A 24,467-nucleotide genomic window follows, 5' to 3' on the forward strand; every position below is an offset into this window, starting at 1 on the left:
ATAACAGAAATGATTCTACTAGTATCAAACACATATCAAAATGTGTTACTAATGTATCAGCTTTCTAACTAAATATGATAGTTAGAACAGTATAATAACAAACATTGTTAGAAACAACAGGTTTTGAAAAAAACGAAAAATTAGTTGGACTTGTTTCAGAACTACTTCATTTCAGGTTTTGTTATTATAACTCATTCAGATTCAATTTTGTTATCAAAATTATATGGAAAAATACAAAATTGTATCAAAATATGCTATTTGTATCTCGCGTTGGTAGAATTTTGTAATTTTTTAGTTATGCTTTTCTGATCGGGATGTTTGTCATGGATTTTATACCAATTTTTCCCCTTTTTTATCATCCTCCAATGCTTGTGAAACGGTGTTGAAGCCATCAATTGCCGACTTCGAGCCACCACTTCGAATTTTCAGAGTCACAAGAATCGGTAATAGTAATTTCATCTGCTCTGCGTTCATTTTTCAGCCATGCAGTATACATCTTGGTATACTCTCTTTCGGCTATAAATATGCGTGACTGATTTTGGATGGAATAAAATAGCAAATATTTAACCTGTCGTTGCTCGATTTATAATCATTACATGACAAGATGTTCTTATTATTGAACGGAGTGCTCCTACATATTTCATTATTTTTCCTTGACTAACATTGTTCTCTGTGAAAATAAGAAGCAAATAATAAAAATAATCTCCTTATTACTACTTTTCTTGAAGATCCTGTAGCTATTTGATATGGCAAAATGGTATTTTTCAAAACCTTCGTCTTTTTCTTATCCAGAATTAGAGCCGAGATGACTCGTGCTGTTTTGGTTCTTTAACTCTACAGTCTTCTTCCGAGCCGGAATTCGAACAAACGAGGAAAAAAAAAAAGAATATATATAACTTGTAAACCCATTCTTGAATCAGTTTGTTTGTTAGAGGGCAATGATTGCTATGATAAAGCACGAAAAGCTATCGTCAGTGAACTTCGTTATTTTTTATTAACAATAATGTTATGAGCATTTGAATTCTACACTTTCATGAGCACCTCTTAATTTATGATTGAAACTGCTTTTTTCAGGGTTACGATAATCGATTTTTTGTGAAGAAATTTTGTAATTTCCGTTTTTCACGTGCATGAACAGATGAAATTCTCACTTCGCATAACACTCTGAACAGGGAATTACGTAGTAAATAGAGGTTTGCCGTCAAAATCGCCCAAATGAAGTAAAACATCGGGCCGAAAAGCCAGCATGCCGCATCAAATGACAACGGCCAACAAGAATGCTACAGCACTGAACGAGGACGAACGTGAAGCAGGGTTGTCACATTTGTATCTGTATTTTTCTTTGAAAATATCTGTATCTCAGGCCAAAAAATCTGTATTAAAAATCTGCATCGAGCAAGCTCAGAATGTTGGATGGAAAAATGTTTACTTGCAGAACATATTTAAACAAATTCATTCTTCTCTACGAGATGTTTATACAGGTTTTTGTTATTTTTTTTTAAGTTTTCGTTAATTTAATATTAGTATCTCCCTCTTTGGTCTGCAACGTAGCTTTCAGCTTTCAAAATTGAGATCATTAGCTTAGGGGCCATGCAATTTCTGGTTTCAACTATATATTAAAAGTATGCATTCTAAACAAGCAGAAGAGTGTGGATTTATTTAAAAAATTCTCTCAAATGATCTGTACTGGAAACTTGAAATTACCATCCCGCCTAATGGTGTTCAACAGCTCAGGCCAAGTTAAATAATTTGTTTCAATGAATCTTCCAGTCAAAAAGTTTTTTTTTCAAGCGTGCGAAATTCGTTAGACAGCCCTTGTCAGTCAATTACTGTTACGAATTTGAGGAATTGTCGCATCAAATCGTTTAAATTTTTCAATTTCACGCACGATTTTAGATTACTGAAAGCTGCCATTTTTACAACAGGATCGGTGAAATCGCACCTCTTTGCATTTTTTTTTAAGAATTTTGAATAGAAATTCTGACAAATATTCTAAAACGTTCATTTTCGCGCTTCGTTCAAGTCACATTTTACTTCTTCATCGATACCTATAAAATCCTGATGTTGTTTTTTTACAAAACTTTCAAAATCGTATAATCGAATTCTAACTTTGAAATTGATTTCAGTTCGTCGGTATAACAAAAAAATCTGTAAAATCTGTATTTTTGGCAATATTCTGTAATTCTGTAATACAGATTCTGTATTGCTTTTTCAGTTCAAAAATCTGTAGAATACAGAAAAATCTGTATATGTGGCATCCCTGACGTGGAGCACTACCGACGCGCAAAAAAACTGGTAACACTTGGTCTTTCGGAAGAAGAAGTGCCAGCAGAAACTGTACCATAGGAAAATGACACACAATAGTTCTACGAGAGGTTGAAGCCGCAAGCCGACATGTGCAAGGACCTGGACGGCAACCGTCTCACGAACAAGTGTGAGGTGATTAAAAGGATGAGACAGTACTACGACAGGCACCATTACGGCAATGTAACAAAGGACGCCGAAAAAGGTGACATTAGATCTTGGTGTACGCACGAATGACGACAGTAGGGATGAGCGAACGGCTCACGAGCCTTTCATATGAACCAGTGCTTAAAAAAGCGCGAACAAGCGAGCGGCTCACCAAAATGAACCACGGCTTTTAAAGCGCACCAAAACTGACGGTTCGCTCGAACCGAAGTTTACCGAAACAACATGAACTGCCAACGCACGAAAATCGTTTTGACGACACAATTTAATCCCCTAACCTCCAGGAAGTTTGAGAGGATATCAGCAAAACCACAAAACATCTGGAGGCGATACACTGGATTATTGCCAAGTGTCCCATTTACAATACGCAAGCTGAATTGCTGCAGCTACCGCGCTATCACGTTGCTGAACGCCACCTATAAGGTACTCTCCCAAATTCTATGTCGTTGAATAACACCGTTTGCGAGGGAGTTTGTGGAGCAGTACCAGGCGGGATTCAAAGGTGCCCGCACCATCACGGACCAAGAATTCGTGTAATAACGACCCGACTGGAACGAGACGACAAGGCGCGCAGCGAGCAAAGTTGTTCGATCAAGTCGAAGACGACTTGCGGAGCCTCCACAGACGACATAGCTTGTAAGGTGCAGTCATGGACCGAATATAATAAAGACTATTTCTTCAAAAGACAAGGAGCACTTCGGCCTGGAGCTGACCGGTAAGGTAATGAAGGAAGCTGAACCTCAATTTTGAAACTATGCATCAAATTCCGAACACTTAAGCTATGATTAACTCCTTGCACTGAAAAATCAACAAATAAGGGTTTAGCATCTTGGTTATTGCATTGTTGTTGCAATGAGGTGTTATTTATATAGATTAGAGCATGTTTTGTATATGAAAATAAGGATTATTCAGAACTCGGCTTTGAATCAAACTTTGAATACTTCAATGTAATCACTAAAAGATAGATAATAGACAAGCCGTCTGAATACTGACTGTCACTTTTTTCAAAGCCTGCTGATTCCCTGGAAGTGGCCATAGAGTAGAGAGTCATACACCACTGGATAACGGACATTCCAAGTAACGAAATGGTATATAAAAACCATACTTTTCATCACACAAGCTATAATAATTCGATTTTTATTCTGAAGTGTTCGAAATTTGAGACTGTTCGAAGTTTGAAATAAAACGGTATGGCATTACAGTTTTCATGAAGACAATAACAAACCAAACAAAATTATTTGATCTCAATCTCGTTTGTTTTTAGTTGCTCAATCCACCTTGTTTTTTAAGCTTGAAATTGGTGAGGGTTGGCTATCTTATGCCGACAAACACTGCCTCCATCCGCACCATTATATTTTCCATTGGGTTTCGTTGTCATTCTTTTTGACGTGGGACACGTCTTTGTTTACTATACTGGGATGCATTCTGTAAAATTGGAAATGAAACGGGCAAATGTTGCGTCAGATTTCAAACGTTAATAACAGCATAACCACATGATGGATAATAATAACCAATATGTTGTTGGATAGATAAAATGTATAACAATTTTGTAATATGTTAATTATCACTCTAATTTCATTGCTAAGCGGTAAAATTGATAAAAAAATTCAATAACAAATTTACGCGAATAATGAACCAATTACATGCGAGCATTACTAGCACAGACGATGTGAATGGACACCATCCGTTCCCTGTGATATTCCCTGTATCAATTTCGAAATAAAATTGACAGAGTTTCCCCGTCCCAATAGGTCAATTTATTTTTGCTTCCATGAGCTTAGATTAATATGATGTCTCGAAGGTAAAAGTTTTCCTAAAAGTTTGAAACAATACCCATCCTTGAACAATTTCTAAACCTGCGTGTTAGGTACTGAAGAACCTAATAAAAACTGGAGTCTTGAAAGAAAACATGCCGGTAAAAGCAACAGTACCAGTGGAGTATAGAACCGCAGGTCTCTTGTCGTCTTTGATTGCAGTGGTACTCTTCTATTCGTACATTTTAGCGGTACACTTCTATTCGTACTGCAGCGGTACTATTCGTATTGCAGTGGTACACTTTTGTGCGTACATTTCATTTCGTATGCAATTGAGGAAAAACTGCAATGCTGCTGTTGATGGCGATTGAAAGTTTATCTCATAAATATGCTTACCATAAATTACTCAACAAAATTTGTAAATTTTTGCAACGGATATTTATTTAATTTTATCTTCGATATTCACTAAATAATCGTGACTGGATAGTATCGAAAGAGTAAATTCCTAAATATATACATTTATAGAAGAGTAAGAGCCTGCGAATGCTTGTGATTTTTTTTGTTTATTTAGTAAGATTCGTACAGAATCTCTTTTTATATTTCAAAATTGTTAGATGATATATTATTATTCTAAGCTTTACCATAATAAACGTATATTTCCTGTCTTCGTAATACAGCGAATGTAGTTGTAGGCAAATGAAAAAATTTTCAAGCAAAAATAAAAATGTAATTGTGGATTGCTACGATTTTTTGCTGGAACTTGTTAATAATTTTGTTTAAAATATTTTCTTATGTTTGCCAATTGATGAACGTTTGTAAGGGCTTCCATATTATTTTGAAAGTAAGATCCATACTATAAATTTGATTTAGTGAGAATTAAATAAGACAAAACCATTCATTATGATAACGTAAGTATTATTGGATTTCGTCTTTGAGGATATAGAGATAATTCTAACTTTGACGCATTGAAATTCATGAGAAATTCTTGGTGCTTCTTCAACAAGCACGATATGCTTTTGCCTTGTCAAATACATATTTTTTGCACAAAAAAAAATACTATAGGCATAATATCCCCAAATATAAATGATATTCTTTCGAGTGCTGTTGAATATATTCCAAAAATTGATTTCCAGGGGAGGCTGAAAATAAAAATACGTACAGTCGCTGAGCAAACACATTGATTCAGTCTGCAGACTCCGTATATTTTGTAACAAAAAATCCCCCAATTACAGTGTTTAGTCCCACGTCACCATTTCATACAACCCTAGGGCTGTATACCTTGTAGTATTACTCCATGAAAGCGGTGTTCAATTGTTTGCAGTAGAATGAAATATACCCATATTTTTTTTGTCTACGCTTATTTCCTGTCGGTCTAGTCCCTGTTGTTGTGCCAATCACCAATGCCCGCGGAGGCGACTCCCCCAAGGAACCTTCTTAACAACCCGTTGATTAACGGGCCGGCGCCAACGGCTTCACATCCTCATGCGATAAAAGGCGTGATCCCAAAGACTTTTCGCCTCAGAAAATCACTTCTTTTTCTGTTTTGTGCTAGAAACCTTTTCCTTCTGGGTATAAGTGGTGATCCATATCACGAACCACCCAGAATTTGAGTGTATGTACTTTAGGAGAATTATTATTTGATTACTTGACTCGAAATCAATTTAATGTAAATTCTACGTAAATCTTTCGACAATACGACAAAATCGAGATGTAAAATTAAAACTACTTTAACTTCGCAAAACTGGAAAAAATTACGGTAAATTGCACAAATAACATAGGTGTTGAGATGAATATATGAACAATTATCCTACTGAAATATTTATTCACATCGCCATAAGACAATACAGTAAGATGTTCCTATCTCGAGTGATATTAGTTGTGATAATTGGATTCGAATGTTTCATAAACGACCAGCAAAAAACCATTGACCTTGTGGCAATTCGTTATTCCACCATATTCGCCCTTAGCGAAATTTTGTTTACTATTGTGTTACCGTTTTAGTTCAAACTTCGAACACTTGAGAATAAATATCACATTATTATAGCTAGAGTAATCAAAAATATGATTACTATTTACCATTTCGTTCCTCGGAATGTCCTTCACCCAGTGATGTATAGGTCTTTACTGTAGGACCACTTCAAGGGAACCAGCAGGTGTTGAAAAAAGTGACAGTCAGTGTTGAGACGGTTTGCCTATCTATCTCTTAATGATTACATTGAAGTGTTCGGAATTTAAATCAAAGCTAAGAGTTCTGAAATCTCGTTAATTTCATAAGCAAAACATGTTTGAACCTATATTAATAGCACTTAACAACATGTTAAATCTTTAAGATTAACAAGAAAATTCTTTTTTCGTTGATTTTTCTAGTACAAGAAGTTATATCATAGCTTAAGCATTCGAAATTTGATGCAGTACGGTATAAATTTGTTCTACGCATGCTATGATACTGAGGTCCCGTCTTTTGAATAAATTAGCCATTATAGAAATACCAAATCATAGAGTCGTGATGAAAATAGCCCTTTTAGTTATAAAAAACCTAAATTAATCCACCTAGCGGTCAGACCCAGCCTTTCTCATTCAAACTTTTATTCGCAATAAGAGATTTACATGAACGCTTCAATCCAATAAATGTATATTCACTCTTTAGGTTCTAAAATATTGATGTTGTAATATATACATATAAAAATGCAGTCCGGTCTATCTGATGCATTTATGTAGGCTCGAAAACTACCGAACCGATCGACGTAAAAATTTGTATGTAGGGGTTTTTGGTGCCAATAAAGGTTCCTATGTCAGTTTGAGACCCCTCCCTCTTCTGGAAGGGAGCGGTTCCATACAAATGAAACACAAATTTCGCACAGGTCAAAAACCAATCAAGAAAATACAACCAAATTTGGTATGTGAATGTTTTTAGAGGTAACAAATATGTCCATAATGGTTCGAAGCCCCTACCTCATCTGGAAGCACAATTTCTGCACAAATTTCTGCACATCTCGCGAACTAATCAACTAAATGGAACCATATTTGGCAGGTGAATGTTTTGCGCGGTAACAAATATGTTCCATAGTCGACCTCAGGCAACATTTTGGATTGTAAGATGGCAACTTTCAGTTTCTGGAAAACAGCCAAAAATGGCCGATTTCCACCCAATATAATAATATCCGGATCAAGAATGATACACAGGAGCTAAAATCGACCACAGATACCATTTTGAATTCTAATATGGCGACTTCCGATTTCTCGAAAACAGCTGTAAATGACCAAATGCCACCCAATATAAGTGTTCCCTTAACCAGTATGACGTTCAAAATCCAGAAATTGTCTCCAAATGCCATTATGAAATCCAAAATGGACTCCCGGTTTCGGAAAAACAGCGGCAAACGACCAAAGACCGCCCAATATGGGTATTTCCGGAATCGTAATGATGCACTGGAGCCACAAATCGACCTTCGACAGCATTTTAAATTGTAAGATTTCAATATCCGGTTTCTGGAAAACAGCCTGAAATGGACAATTCCCATTAAATATGAGTGTCTCCGGAACCAGAAAGAAGCACAGAACCTAAAAATTGATCACACACAATCTTGAATTTTAAGATGATGACTTCCGGTATCCGGAAATGACCTAATACCATTCAATATGAATGTTTTCGGAACCAGAATTACGCCCAGATGACAAAAAGTGACCAAATACCACTCAATATGGGTTTCTCCGAAACCAGAATGTTGCAAGAAGCTAAAAATTGACCTCAGAATTGTAGGATGGTAACATCTGGTTTCTAGAAAACAGCCAAAAATGGCCGATTTTCGTCTAACATGAGTATCTCCGGATCTAGAATGATACACAGCAGTTAAAATCGACCACAAACCCTATTTTAGATCCTCGGTTGGCGACTTCCGGTTCCTGGAAAACAGCGGAAAATGATCGAATAACACCCAATATGAGTGTTTCCTCACCCAGAATGACAATCAGAGGCCATAAATTATCTTAAATACCATTTTGAAATCCAAGATGGCGACTTCCGGTTTGTGAAAAACAGCCTAAAATAACCAAATACCATCCAATATGAGTATCTCTGGAACCAGAATGATGCAATAAGCTAACACTTGACCTCAGGCATCACTTTGAATTGCTAAATGGCAACTTCTAGGAAACAGTCGAATATGACCGAATAATACTCAATATGGATATTTCCGAGTGGTCCCCGTGGCTCTGTGGTTAGCGATGTCGGTCGGCTAGCTCTCCCACACGGTTGTGATATCGGTTTCGATTCCCGATCGAGTCGAGGATCTTTTCGAGCTGGAAATTTTCTCGACTCAGCACTGGGGTACGGTGTATCGTTGTACTTATCTTACACATACAAAATGTGCCAAAAACAATATCGATAATGAATTCTCTCAACTAATCTAGTTGATCGAGACCGCTGTTAGCCCCAGGGCTAAGCGTGCGATATTGTTGTTGGATATTTCCGTAAACGAGATGATGCATAGAAACCCAACATTGACCCTGGATACCATTTTGAATTTAAAGACGACCACTTTTAGTTTGTGGAAAACAACCAAAATAACTAAATATCTCCCAATATGGGTATTTCCGGTGTTAGATTGATGCCAGAAAATCTGCTGAGAATGACCGTATTCCACCCAATATGAATATATTCAGAATTAAGGCGATGTACAGAAGCCAAAAGTTGAAGATGTTGTCATTTCGATAAAACCAAACATTTCAAACGATTTGTTACTTGACTTTGATCATATCCTATGGCCGATTCGTCGTGCATTTGCAGACTTTAAACACATCGCAAGGAATCAATGAATTTGGAAAGTTCAAATAGTACGCAGGTATAGTTTTAAATAGTCTTTGAATTTCTTTTCTTTCCAAAAACTTTGAGTCACATATCAAATTGATATGAAGTTTGTTATTTGTAAGTTTGAGAGATGACCCATTCGTATAACACTAGTTATGTTCAAATAAGTCATGTAATCTTTGAGATACTAGACTCTCGTTATTTTTTAACAATTTAATACATAACGGTTGCTTAAGTTCGATTATAATCAAATAAAATGGAAACGTATAGAGCAGCCAAACTTTAGAACCACGTGTTCAATCATAATTCATCAGTTAACCCTTAACTAGCCCGCTCATCTGATAATAATATTGATCGAATCGGTTGTGTATTTTCTGAGATAATGGAGTTTTGGGACTTTCATATTTCTGTACATTACAGACGAAATTACTGCCCGATTACAGTAAAATTCAAAAGGGTGTTATGAGACAGCTAAACCTTTTGTTTGACACTAATTTTGTGGAAATCGGGTCAGCCATCACTAAGAAATGTGAGTGAGTTCAAGTAGTCTTCGGAATATGTTCCTTTTCATAGCTGGATTTCACATTTTTAAACATAACAGGCAAAGTAATAGTCCGATTGCAAAACAAATCAATAGAGTCTTATGGGGCAACTAGACCTTCCATTTGAAACTGATTTTATGAAAATCGGTCCAGCCATCTCTGAGAAACATGAGTGAGATTAAGTGGTCTTTAAAACACGTTTCTTTTCATAACTTTTGAACCACAAGTTCAATCTCTATGAAATTCAAAAGTTGAAGGTATTTTAGGTATCCCGTTCATTTGAAACCAATTTTGTTCAAATCGGTTGTGTAGTTTTTGAGATAATGATGTTTCGTGATTTTTACATTTTGATACATAACCTCTAACCTAAAAATCCAATTAGAATGAAATTCAATAGGATCTTATGGGACAACAAGACCTTTCATTTGCAATTAATTTCATGAAAATCGGTCCAGCCACCTCTGAGAAAAGTGAGTGAGAATAAAAGCCTGCACATACACACACACACATACACACACATACACACACACACACACACACACATACACACACACACACACACACACACACACACACACATACATACATACAGAAAATGCTCAGCTCGTCGAGCTGAGTCGAGTGGTATATGCCATTTGGCCCTTTGGAGCACTTTTATACTTTCGGTTTTGCAAGTAATTGCTATACCTTTCTAGGAGAAAGGCAAAACAATTCTCACAGCGTGAACCTCGATTAAAAGTGACTTTTGCCGTGAGTTGATTATATTTTTCACAGCCAAGGAATGTAACAAAACAAACACTATATGAAGTCAACAGGAAAGTGATGATCGAAAGTGTCTATTAAAACTTCAAAAATATGTGTAGGCTAGTAACCTACTGCATAGAATATGTCTCGTTTTAAAGAAGATCGGTGATTGACACACAATATTATCTGAATGTAATAAATATGCGAAGAAACACAAATGCCCTATGTGCTGTGCTGAAAGTAATTTAAACTAATTCTCACTTCACCCTAGAAAATACGATCGTGATCGAAATCAAAACTGCCTAGCAGCTTCTTATTAGAGAAAAGTTCGTCATTCGTAATCTCGCTACTTCCAAGATACCGTCATGCTTTTATTTAGATTCATTATTTCTCCTTTTTAATAAATCGACGTCATTTGAGATATCCTATGTTTTCACTAGAGCGGTCGGCTTTATTACTTTTTGCAATTAACCATATGCAGCAACTGGAACAATCCATGTGCAATTAGAGAAAATTGCCGTAACTATAGAAGCGCAAACAAATAATTTATTTTTTTATTTGAAAACCATGAACGTTCAGAGAGTTTTCAATCTTTTACTGTAATTGCTGTGCTTGTATATTTAATAACTCATATATTTACTTGATAAAATCAACTGAGAACACGTAAACAGTGAAAAAATCAACATATGATAAACTACCGAACACACCGCAACTAAAAGAACGGCGTATCATTACGAAAGATTATTGTTCTTTATTTTGAAGACTCGTTCGATTGTGCCACTCTTGGAAATAATACAGCCCGGATGAATATCTATTGTAATTTGTTTGGTTTTTGCCTTTCTCCTAGAAAGGTATAGCAATCACTTGCAAAACCGAAAGTATAAAAGTGCTCCAAAGGGCCGAATGGCATATATCACTCGACTCAGCTCGACGAGCTGAGCATTTTCTGTATGTGTGTGTGTGTGTGTGTATGTGCAGATTTTTATTCTCACTCACTTTTCTGAGAGAAGGCTAGACCGATTTTCATGAAATTAATTGCAAATGAAAGGTCTTGTTGCCCCATAAGACTGTATTGAATTTCATTGTAATCGGATTTTTAGTTTGGAGGTTATGTTTTAAAATGTGAAAATCATGAAACATCAATATCTCAGAAACTACACAACCGATTTAAACAAAATTGGTCTCAAAAGAACGGGCTACCTAGAAAACCCTTAAGTTTTGAATTTCATAAACATTGAACTTGTGGTTCAAAAGTTATGAAAAGAAACGTGTTCTGAAGACTGTTCAATCTCACTCATGTTTCTCAGAGATGGCTGTACCGATTTTCATAAAATCAGTGTCAAATAGAAGGTATAATTGCCCCATAAGACCCTATTGATTTGTTTTGCAGTCGGACTATTACTTTGCCTGTTATGTTTAAAAATGTGGAATCCAGCTATGCAAAGGAACATATTCCGAAGACTACTTGGGCTCACTCACTTTTCTCAGAGATGGCCGACCCGATTTCCACAAAATTAGTGTCAAATGAATGGTCTAGCTGCCTCAGAAGACCCTATTGAATTTTACTGTAATCGAACTGTAACTTCATTTGTAATGTGCTGACTTGTGAAAATCACGAAACTTCATTATCTCAGAAACTACACAACCGATTTGATTATTATTATTAGATGAGCGGGCTAGTTAAGGGTTAACTGATGAATTATGATTGAACACGTGGTTTCAAAGTTTGGCTGCCCTACACGTTCCCATTTCATTTGATTACAGTCGAACTTAAGCAACCTTTATGTATTAAATTGTTAATAAAACAACGAAAGTCTATTATCTCAAAGATTACATGACTTATTTGAACATAACTAGTGTCATACGAACGAGTCATCGCTCAAACTTACAAATAACATACTTCATAACAATTTGATATGTGGCTCAAAAGTTATGGAAAGAAGAGAAATTCAAAGACTATTCAAAACTATACCTGCTTTGATCGATATATGTGGCCTCAACATAATTTAAATGTGGTGTCCTACTATTTGAACGTTCCAAGTTCATTGATTCCTTGCGGTTTGTTTGAAGTCTGCAAATGCACGACGAATCGACCATAGGATATGATCAAAGTCAAATAACAAATCGTTTGAAATGATTGGTTTTATCGAAATGACAACATCCTCGTCTTTTGGCTTCTGTACATCGCCTTAATTCTGAATATATTCATATTGGGTGGTATTCTGTCATTATCAGCAGACTTTCTGGCATCAATCTGACACCGGAAATACCCATATTGGGAGGTATTTTTGGTTGTTTTCCAGAAACTAAAAGTGGTCGTCTTCAAATTCAAAATAGTGTCCAGGGTCAATGTTTGGTTTCTATGCATCATCACGTTTACGGAAATATCCATATTGAGTATTATTCGGTCATTTCCGACTGTTGCCTATAAGTTGCCATTTAGCAATTTAAAATGGTTTCTGAGGTCAATTGTTAGCTCATTGCATCATTCTGGTTCCAGAGATACTCATATTGGATAGTATTTGTTTATTTTAGGCTGTTTTTCACAAACCGGTAGTCGCCATCTTGGATTTCAAAATTGTATTTAGGATACTGGTTAAAGAAAAACTCATATTGGGTGATATTTGGTCACTTTGGACTGTTTTTCAGAAGCCGAAAGTCGTCATTTTGGACTTTAAAATTGCCTGTGAAATCAATTTCTGTCATCTGGGCGTAATTCTGGTTCCGAAAACATTCATATTGAATGGTATTTGGTCATTTCCGGCTGTTTGCCAGACACCGGAAGTCACCATCTTAAAATTCGAGATTGTGTCTTTGATCAATTTTAAGCTTCTGTGCATCTTTCTGGTTCCAGAAATGCTAATATTTAATGGGAATCGTCCATTTCAGGCTGTTTTCCAGAAATTGGAAATTGCCATCTTACAATTCAAAATGTTGTCTGAAGTCGATTTGTGGCTCCAGTGCATCATTACGGTTCCGGAAATACCCATATTGGGTGGTATTTGGTCATTTGCCGCTGTTTTTCCGACACCGGAAGTCGCCATTTTGGATTTCATAATGGCATTTGGAGACAATTTCTGGATTTTGAACAGCATACTGGTTAAAGAAAAACTCATATTGGGTGGTATTTGGTCATTTTCTGCTGTTTTCAGAAACCGGAAGTCGCCATCTTAGAATTTAAAATGCTATCTGTGGTCAGTGCGTCTTGAACTGTCCTACAGATCAGACGTTTTTTCGGTTGCTTGTGGACTGGTCTTTGACTGCCTATAGCTTCAAAGTTTGTGTTTTGTCAGTGTGTCTTTTAAAGATTACCTGGAAGTTATTTCACATCAGTCTTTCTCAAGACTACCTACTTTTGAATTTAACATTTGTTTTAACTTTTTTCGTATCACCTGAAATGGCTGGACGGAAAAAGAAACCTCGCATCGCTGCGGGGAGGAAAAGAGAGGCATCTCTTTCTGACACATCGAGTGTCTGTAGTGACAATCCTTTTGATACTTTGCCTGAGCAAGAAGCTGGTGAAATGTAGGTTATTAATAATGAAACTATACAAAATATAAAATCTTTAAAAAAGGAGAAAGTTCCACCTATTGTGGTAACTATTTCTTCTGAATTTAATATATTCAAAAAGGAACTTTCAACGTTTGTTTCTGACGTTAAAGTTACCTATCAAATTGGCCGTAGAGGTGAATGCCGCTTATTAGCCGACTCAGTAAAGGGTCGTGATCGTCTTGTTCAGTATTTAACTGACAAGATGTACAAATTTTTTACATATGACACCAAGAACGCCAAGCCGTTCAAGGTTGTCTTGAAAGGTCTCACCAACGATCAAACCGTTGATGAGATCAAACTTACTTTAACAGAATTACTTGGCATAGCCCCTACCCAAGTAATTCTAATGAAACAAAAATCACGAGGCGAAAACAGTCAGAGAACTGGAATTTCCCTTGTTAATTATTTAATTCATTTTAACCGCAATGAGGTTAACAACTTAAAGTTTTTTGAAAAAGCACATGCTTTGTATAATGTGCGTGTAAAGTGGGAAATTTATAGGAAGTATGGCGGAGGTGAAAAGCATATCACCCAATGCCGTACTTGCCAACGTTATGGCCATGGTTCCAAATTCTGTAACATGGACCAAAAATGTCTTAATTGTGGAGACTCTTCTCACAAAAAGGACACATGTCCTGTGAAAGAGAGTAAAAATTTTCGCTGTGCGAATTGTAACGGCAACCATATGTCAAATTTTTATCAATGCCCAGTCCGTTTAGCAATTGTTAAGGCAAGGCAAGGTAAACAAAATTCAATTTCTCAATTAAAACCAACTTCAAAACAAAATTCTCCAAGCGTACCAGTGACGCATAGTTTACCTACTCCTTTGCATACCCGTTTAACTTATGCACAGGTTACAGGTAGTTCGAACATTATACCGCCTAGTGTTGGTAGTTCGAAAATGACCGGTAATATGGGTAAGCAAAACACGCTAGAAAATAATTGTACACCTGTTACTCCAGCTAATATTGCTGCCGAAAATATTTTTTCTAATGTCAACTGCCTGGGGCCTATTACGGCAGGTAAACTTTCTTTTTTGCAACAGGCAATGTTCGATCTTATGAACGCCATGTTGCAGGCAAAATCAATGTTTGAAGCCATTCAAATAGGCACAAATTTTACTATTAAAATTGTTTCTAATTTAAAATTTAGCAATGATTTTAAATAAAACAATTAAAATATTAAATTGGAATGCTCGCTCATTGAAGGCCAATGAGAATGAGCTTTTTAATTTTTTAACAGTAAATAATGTGCATATTGCAATTATTACTGAAACATTTTTGAAACCTAACATAAAATTAAAATATGATCCCAATTACGTGGTTCATAGATATGATAGGATTCAGGGTTCCGGCGGTGGAGTTGCAATTGTTATTCATCGCCGAATCAAACATCGTGCTCTTCCCCATCTTGAGACGAAAGTTATTGAAACTTTGGGAATTGAAGTTCAAACTGAACTTGGGATTTTATTTATTGCCGCAGCATATTTACCATTTCAATGCACACGCGAGCACAAAAATTATTTTAAAGGTGATTTACAAAAACTCACCAGAAATCGTTCGAAATTTTTCATAATCGGCGATTTTAACGCTAAACATCGTTCATGGAATAATTCTCAAAGTAATTCCAATGGCAAAATTTTATTCAATGATTGTTCTTCAGGATACTATTCTATTTTGTCTCCGAATAGTCCTACATGCTTTTCTTCTGTAAGAAACCCTTCAACAATTGATTTGGTGCTAACAGATCAAAGTCATGTATGTAGTGATTTGATCACACATGCTGACTTTGATTCTGACCATCTTCCAATAACTTTTTCTTTATCACATGAATCAGTTTTAAACCCTATGAGCTCTGTTTTTAATTATAACAAGGCTAATTGGGAAAGATACAAAACTCATATTGAGAGAAATTTCAATAATGAGCTGGATTTGCAAAACGAAGTGAATATTGATTCCGCTTTGGAAGCATTAAAATGTGCAATTGTTGATGCCAGGAATTATTCTGTCCCAAAGGTTCAAGTGAAATTTGATTCATCAATAATTGACGAAAATCTTCAACTTCTAATTCGTTTGAAAAATGTCCGCAGACGTCAATATCAACGTTCTCGTGACCCTGTTTTTAAAACTATTTATAAAGATTTACAGAAAGAGATTAAGCATAGATTTACTCTTCTGAGAAATCAAAATTTTGAGACTAAAGTTGAAAAATTGAAACCATATTCAAAACCATTTTGGAAGCTGTCGAAGATTCTTAAGAAACCTTCAAAGCCTATTCCAGTTTTAAAAGATGGTGAACGTTTTCTTGTATCCAATGAACAAAAGGCTCAAAGACTTGCTCAGCAGTTTGAGAGTGTTCATAACTCAAATTTGAATTTTGTGAGTCCAATTGAAAATGAAGTCACACGTCAGTTTGATTTAATTTCTTCCCAGAATTTTTTACCTGCAGAAATAATTGAAACTAACTTGAATGAGATTAAATCAATTATTAAAAATTTCAAAAATATGAAAGCACCTGGTAACGATGGAATCTTTAATATACTAATCAAACATCTCCCTGAGAGCACAATGGAATTTTTAGTGAAAATTTTCAATTGCTGCTTCAAAATTGCATATTTTCCCAAATTAGCATAGCATAGCATAGCATATTTGATCGCCCGTGTGTTGCCCGCGATTGACCAGAATCAGCTGAAATTGCACAAAGAACCGTCAAAATGGTGCCTAGGAGTAGCAAGCCATTTTCAGTGTACAATTCCTGGTGATTTTTCTTTTCACTGGTCAATAACGTAGCTGGCCACGCCCAATGCAGATCAATAGAGGAAGGGATATCGGGAGTGTTAGTTTAATACTTGTTGCTACTAGAGACCGAGGAATCCTCTGCATCATCCACAAGTATCAAAGGAAGGAATTAGTGTTAGTGGAAAGGAATTGATCTGGATCCATCGAGGTTGATGGTGCGATCTTTTCTACACAAATTCGCGCCCGATATGGATATTTCTCGGTCTCTGCGCAACCGGCCATCAGAAGACGATATAAATAGAACCGCATCACGATCGCTGTATCGGCATATAGGAGAATCGAAGTTTCTAGGTATCATCGGCAACCAATCGTTAACAGTCTGTATCACACCAAACTTCGCGTTTCATCCCGTGAACTATTAAAATTTACCTCGAAACGAATGAATTTCGTAAAACGTACCGCACGCCGAACGCAAACTACTGGTACCAGCTCAAAGAACCGTTAGAGCGAGTAAAAAAACCCACAAGGCACACCAGAGCATTAAACGATGTAATGGTCATTGAGCTCCGAAATCGCTGTATTAAGATAGTTACACTGAGCGCTGTCAAAATAACGTGCGCGAAACTGAGCTGACTTCCCCGAAGTGAACAATAGCGTGCCCACTGCACTCCGGAAACCCCTAGATAAACAAAACTCACCCGGGCCGATGATGCGTTTCACCGGGGCATTATGGACGACCGCTTCATTTTCTCCTACCGGCGCATACGCGACACGACGTTTCGCACAAAAGACACCTACTGAATATAAAAACTGACAAAGTTACATGCATTCATAGCCCAAAAACTTAAAAAAATGCAAATAAGCATATTAAACAAAACAGAGTTCCAAGTTTATTATTAAAATGCCAAAATAATTGCAATCAAAGTTCAGTTGTCGTGAACTATTTTCACGCCCAAAACGATTTCAACATAATTAAATAAAAGTTACTTATGTATATCAACATTTGTCCAAAAGCTAGGAAAATCATAAAACAAGAACATAGAACTGAATAAAATGTCACCCAGGACTCACAATTGTAGACGATGCATCAATCGCATGCCGCATTGTCATGCTCGAATGATAAATTTTGAAACTATATTGTAAAACTGCCAATTTTGACCTGTGAGAGTGCACCGTACAATCTGGTTTGTAAATATAAAAAAAAACTCCACCCGCAACCGAAAAGCTACCACACTTTGTGCACCCAACAGATGACATATTTACACTTCTGGCAAAGTCCTAAACCCGCTAAAAACCACTACACACAGAGCCTATGCATTCTTAAAATGTTTGATACAAAAACTTATACTCATCTGTTTTATTTTGGTTATGCCTGTGCCAGCGAAACAAACGCCGACAAACACAGCGCAACACTAATCTCTTCGCTCTCTCGCCAGATATTATTGTTCTCTTCGCTCACACCGCCATGCATTCCATTTTCGCATGTTAATAACGAACCGCTAGTTAGCGCGACGCACAAAGTAGGCACTCACACTCACGCAACTTAGCTGGCCTTACAATTTTCAATTGCAATTCGAGGAAAAAATACTATTTTCACGCAAAGAACACTGTGTTTTTCACAAAACCTTCACTTTTCTCACTTAGACAAAGCATCACAGATCACAACTTGACACTTTTCAACAAGTTTGGCCACTTAATTCACTTATAAATTAATAACTTAAACAGATAGCTTTCGGGGCACGTATTATTAGTTAGCCGTGATGCCAGCCTCCTGCATATTTTCCCAAATTATGGAAAAATGCAAAAATTACTCCCATTTTAAAACCGGATAAGAACCCAGCTGAAGTTTCAAGTTATCGACCAATCAGTTTGCTTTCTTCAATAAGTAAACTGTTTGAGAGAATTATTCTTAACAGAATGATGTCACACATCAACGAAAATTCAATTTTTGCAGATGAACAGTTTGGATTTCGCCATGGGCATTCCACAACTCATCAATTGCTCAGAGTTACTAATATGATACGAACTAACAAATCTGAAGGTTATTCCACTGGAGCTGCTCTTTTAGACATAGAAAAAGCATTCGACAGTGTTTGGCATAAAGGTTTGATTGCGAAATTGCAAACTTTTAATTTTCCTAATCAAAATTTTAAAAAATTATCTTACTGATCGAACTCTGCAGGTTGTCTATCAGAATTCAAAATCTGATAGATTTCCTGTCAGAGCAGGTGTACCTCAAGGTTCAGTCTTGGGTCCAGTCCTGTACAACATATTCACTTCAGATCTTCCTGATTTGCCTCCAGGATGCACAAAGTCATTGTTCTGCGATGACACAAGCATTTCCGTAAAAGGAAAAAGTCTTCGTGTCATAAGCAGTCGATTGCAGAAAAGTTTAGATATTTTTTCTTCCTACTTGCAAAAGTGGAAAATCTCTCCCAATGCTTCTAAAACTCAAATGATAATTTTTCCGCATAAGCCTAGGGCTTCTTTCCTCAAGCCAAACAATAATCACGTTGTCAAGATGAATGGGGTTATTTTAAGTTGGTCCGACAAGGTTAAGTACTTGGGACTAATTTATGATAAAAAACTTATTTTCAAAGAGCACATTGAGAGTATACAAGCCAAGTGCATCAAATATACGAGATGTTTATATCCTCTCATTAACAGGAATTCTAAACTTTGTTTAAAGAACAAACTTTTGATTTACAAACAAATTTTTAGACCAGCAATGCTTTATGCTGTACCGATCTGGTCAAGTTGCTGTTCAACAAGGAAGAAAACGCTCCAAAGGATTCAGAATAAAATTCTGAAAATGATTTTGAAGCGTCCTCCTTGGTTTGGTACACTCGAATTACATAGACTTACTGGTGTTGAACCATTAGAAGCTATGTCAAATAAAATTATTAACAATTTTCGACAAAAATCGTTGCAATCCTCAATTGCTACGATAAGCTCTCTTTATAGCCAATAAGTTAGCAATTAAGTTAGTTGTAAGTTTACTTCCCTTTCTTGACAAGTAGGTTTAAATCCCTACGAATGATAAGTCCTAATTGCGAAAGCAAACAAATCCTAACAATTAAAATTACAAATTTCTAACAGTGTTGAAAAGTCACCATTTGTGATTGGACACACATACTCATTATTTACTAATATTTATCATAAATACTTAAGCTACTAACAAATCCCCCCTTAAAAAAAAAAAAAAAAAAAAAAAAAAAAAAAAAAAAAAAGCTATCTGTGGTCGATTTTAGCTCCTGTGTATTATTCTAGATCCGGATCTTATTATATTGGGGGGAAATCGGCCATTTTCGGCTGTTTTCCAGAAACCGGAAGTTGCCATCTTACAATCCAAAATGTTGTCTGAGGTCGATTATGGAACATGTTTGTTACCACTAAAAACATTCACCTGCCAATATGGTTCCATTTAGTTGATTAGTTCGCGAGATGTGCAAAAATTTGTGAAGAAACATGTGCTTCCAGAAGAGGGAGGGGCGTCAAACCATTATGGACATATTTGTTACCTCTAAAAACATTCACATACCAAATTTGGTTGTATTTTCTTGTTTGGTTCTCGAGCTGTGCGAAATTTGTGTTTCGTTTTCATGGGATCCCTCCCTTATAGAAGAGGGAGTCGGGTTTCAAACCATTATGTACATATTTGTAACCACTAAAAACATTTACTTGCCAAATTTTGTTCCATTTGGTTGATGAGTTCTCGAGATGTGCACAAATTTGTGTTTCATCCAACTATTATGGACATATTAGTTACCCCTTAAAACATCCACATGCCAAATTCGGTTTTATTTGCTTGGTTTGTTCTTGAATTGTGCAGATATTCATGTTTCATTTGTATGGGACCCCTCCCTTTCAGAAGAGGGAGGGGTCTCAAACTATCATAGGAACCTTCATCGGCACCAAAAACCCCTACATAAAAATTTCCACGTCGATCGGTTCGGTAGTTTTCGGGCCTATATGGATCAGACAGACAGACAGACTTGACTGCATTTTTATATGTAAAGATTACAACATCAATATTTTAGAACCTAAAGAGTGAATATACATTTATTGGATTGAAGCGTTCATGTAAATCTATACTTACAAATAAAAAATTGAATGAGAAAGGCTGGGTCTGACCGCTAGGTGGATTAATTTAGGTTTTTGATAACCTTTTCGATAACTATTGGGTCGAATAAGGTTACGGTTGTCATCAAATTTGCTGAGTAATGTCTGAATAAGCTGGAATTTTGCATTGTTCCTGTAATTTTGGTTTGTCACGGCAGACTTTCAAACGTAGGCAACAACATGAAAATTGAATTTCCATAACAACTGTGTACTAGTTAACCTTATAACTGACAGAAAAGACTTTTGTTTAACGTTAAGTGTTAAACTCTATTCACCTGTGGAGTAATATTTTCTCCTTTCATGCCTTCAGCGATCCCTTGTGAACGATATTTAAGTGTAGAAAAAGCAGCCCGTAAATATACCATTCAATGTCAATGTTTACTCTTCATAATAAACTGCATCCTCTTGCATGGTAGTACCAGCCCGACACACCGTGAACTTCTCCAAATGCGTTGTTATTTCAAGTTTTTAACCGTGCATCATTTGACCATTGCATCACCGTTGCAAATTCTACAGCAATTAGTAATCAATCACCATTGAACCAAACAGCTTTTGATTATACGAGCCCAACTAAAAAAAAAAAACAACTAAAAATAGAATTTTCTCGTTATGCTTTGGACCGAGAAAAACCGGTATGCAATGTTGTTTATCGTGATGGAAATGCGTGGATGCTCTCCAGCTCCAATTCCACAATATGAACTGAACGCGAGGCGTCCTTCCAAGGTCGGCAACATCACATCTGAGGGAGAATTAGTGCCTGTCGGCCGTTTCATGCTACCTGCCGTCTGCTACAGCAGATGGAGATGGAAATAAGAAGAGGCGAACATGGATTATATAATGGGAATGTGTGTACATTCATTATGTAATGGGAATGTGCGCACATCCGGCCATCGTTAGTTAATACCGAGTGAAAAAAATTGTTTGAATTACAGTTTATCATTTTCTAAAACGCACTTTCGACACAATCGCTCAATAGTTGTGATTCCTCTTAAAATCGATATTTCTAAACTCTTACGCATTGCAATAAAATCACTATCCATTGGATACTAATTAGAAAAAAATTAAACAAAATACAATATAAATGCAAAGGTTTTACGAGAAGCTGAATGCCGGTAAAAGCTATTGCTGGGTGTTTGATTTGATTTGATTTTTATTAGAGAGCCATTAACCTGAAGGCCCTTATATTGCTGAACAGCTCTTTTATTGCTGGGTGAGCTTTCATGCTTTTTAGAATGACGCATAACTGGAGTGCCGTTTCGAAAAATAGAAATCAATTATAATTAGACTATATTCATACTATACCTTGAATTAATGTTTTCTACGGCTATAAAATGTAGTTTTATAAGGATTAACGATGGCAATGTTTATTCTGAAATACAAGAAAAAGAAGAATGTAAATTAATATTAAGGGATTTATTTCGAATTTCTAATTGTTGGCAACTAAAGCAAAACTATCGAGTAACATCATGATAAAGGTAAGTTGAATGAAATAACATACCATATAGTGGGGTGAACCAGATTACCTAAAAGTTTGTGATGAAAGGCACTGATCAAAAACTCGTATCGTTTACGTTTCTCAAATATAGCATTTAGTCCGGGATAACTTTATACGCTTCAAAGCCCAATTAAATTTGACCGAACATACTTTCAAATACAGCTGTTCCTCGTTATAACGTAAACTGCCCTACAGCTTAACCTCTTCATAACATAAATTGTGTCGCTACTTCTTCTCCAACGTTTCGACAGTTTATTTTGTCTTTATCAAGGAGTCTGTAATATAGTGTGCGTACAAAGGTGTGGTTTTGTCTTCAAGTTATTCTTATTTCGTTACTTACATTAGCTCTACGTTTTGTTGTCATGTTATTGTCTATGTTTAGATTAAAAAAAAAAACACTGTTGTTACAGATATTGTTCTTAGTGTCACTGAAAAACTGTTCTATTCGTTCGCGTAGGAATTTACATGTTATACTAATTTGCACGTCTTTTTGAAAAATTGGATTGAATAGATTAGATTACGCTGTTCGGTTTTCGTCGGGTACGTTCAAAAACCTTATTACATTGCAGTATCCCGCCTAAACGTTCAGCCAATACGGCTACCCTGAAAACTCTTCTGCTATATTCGTGCAGTTCGTGTTGTCTGTTCCCGGGATCCCGGGATTCCCGAGCTCCTCGAAAAATTTCGCGAGAAATAATGTAGTTTCCCATACAATTGTGCAAAGAAACTTATTATATAATTAAAACACGAAACTTACGTCGCTAAAATGTATAGCAGCTTTAAAGTGGACATTATACGAAGCAAATATTTGCCGTGTAATTACAAATTATTTGCTTTGATTATTTGTCAAAAATATTTGCTGTCTAATTCAGTAAACGGAAAATTAGGCAAATATTTGCTTCGTTAAATGTCGTTCTTTGCCAGTTTGTTCACTACTGAGCGAATAGTAATTGATTCATTGATAAAAAAATTTTGATACATGTAAATTAATAAAAAAAATTTAAACCCGTAAATCAATGCGACCAGAAGTAAATAATTTATTAAAACTCAGTCCGTGTAACCTGGGTCGTGGCCGCGATTTCACATGAATAACAGGTAAATTACGTAGACATTCAAATACTCCAAAACTGACTTATCTATAGTCGTATTGGACTGAATATTAAGCATCTTATCATTTCCTTCTGGTTTGGTCTGTTAAAGAAAACCGCCGAATGGCCAAATAACGTTCTAGTTGAACAATCAATATTCTTACACGGAATCCTATTCTCTCATCAATGGAGATTACTTACTTACGCCATGTCCCTCGGTCTTGGGCTGCTATCCTCCAATCGCCCTCAACACCTATTTCGCGTGCATCCTCGTCGACAGCACACATCCAACGAGTGCGGGGTCTACCCCGAAGTCGACGCCCTTTATTGGGATTCCTGCTAAATATAGCCTTCGCTTGACGCTCATCCGGCATTCTCGCTACATGCCCAGCCCACTGAAGCCTGCCGTGTTTTATTCGCTTGACTATATCTGCCGATTTGTATGCCTGGTACACTTCATGGTTCATGCGTCTGCGCCAAACACCATTTTCTAGTTTGCCGCCAAGGATTGAACGCAAAATCCTACGCTCAAAAACACCAAGAGCTCGCCGATCAGCCTCTTTCAGCGTCCATGATTCATGGCCGTAGAGAGTCACCGGAAGAATCCGTGTTTTATAGAGTGCAAGTTTAGTACGGATTTGCAGACTGCGGGACCTTAGCTGGTTACGTTATCCGTAAACTGCCCTGTTTGCGGCTGCTATTCGCCTCTTTATCTCACGGCTAACCTCGTTGTCACATGTCACTAATGTTCCCAGGTAAATAAATTCGTCGACTACTTCGAATGTTTCCCCATCTAGCACCACCGCAGCACCAACCTCCGACGGACTACCACGCACTCTGCCAGCCACCATGTATTTCGTATTGGCAGAGTTTATGACAAGCCCTAATCTCGCAGCTTCCCTCCTGAGAGGTCCGAAGGCCTCTTCCACAGCTCTACGGTTGATACTAATGATGTCGATATCGTCCGCAAAACCGAGAAGCATGTGCGACTTCGTAATGATGGTGCCGCTTCTCTGCACACCAGCCCTCCGTATAGCACCTTCCAATGCGATGTTGAACAATAAGCTCGACAGCCCGTCACCCTGCTTCAAACCATCTAACGTCACGAACGAGTCCGATATCTCACCGGCTATCCTGACGCTTGATGTAGAACCTT

At 36.7% G+C, this 24,467-nt stretch overlaps 1 protein-coding gene across 2 annotated transcripts in view; it reads right to left on the reverse strand.

Moving 5' to 3' along the window:
- The window catches only part of LOC129717665 (uncharacterized), a 213,954-nt gene that overhangs the window by 52,923 nt on the left and 136,564 nt on the right, over positions 1 to 24,467 (reverse strand). For both annotated transcript variants that reach the window (XM_055667738.1, XM_055667739.1), the window contains exon 2: positions 22,031 to 22,097. The gene's annotated coding sequence lies outside the window, so the exon portion shown is untranslated. The remainder of the gene's footprint in view (positions 1 to 22,030; positions 22,098 to 24,467) is intronic.

Source organism: Wyeomyia smithii, chromosome 1, assembly GCF_029784165.1.
Source record: "Wyeomyia smithii strain HCP4-BCI-WySm-NY-G18 chromosome 1, ASM2978416v1, whole genome shotgun sequence".
Lineage (NCBI taxonomy): Eukaryota > Metazoa > Arthropoda > Insecta > Diptera > Culicidae > Wyeomyia > Wyeomyia smithii.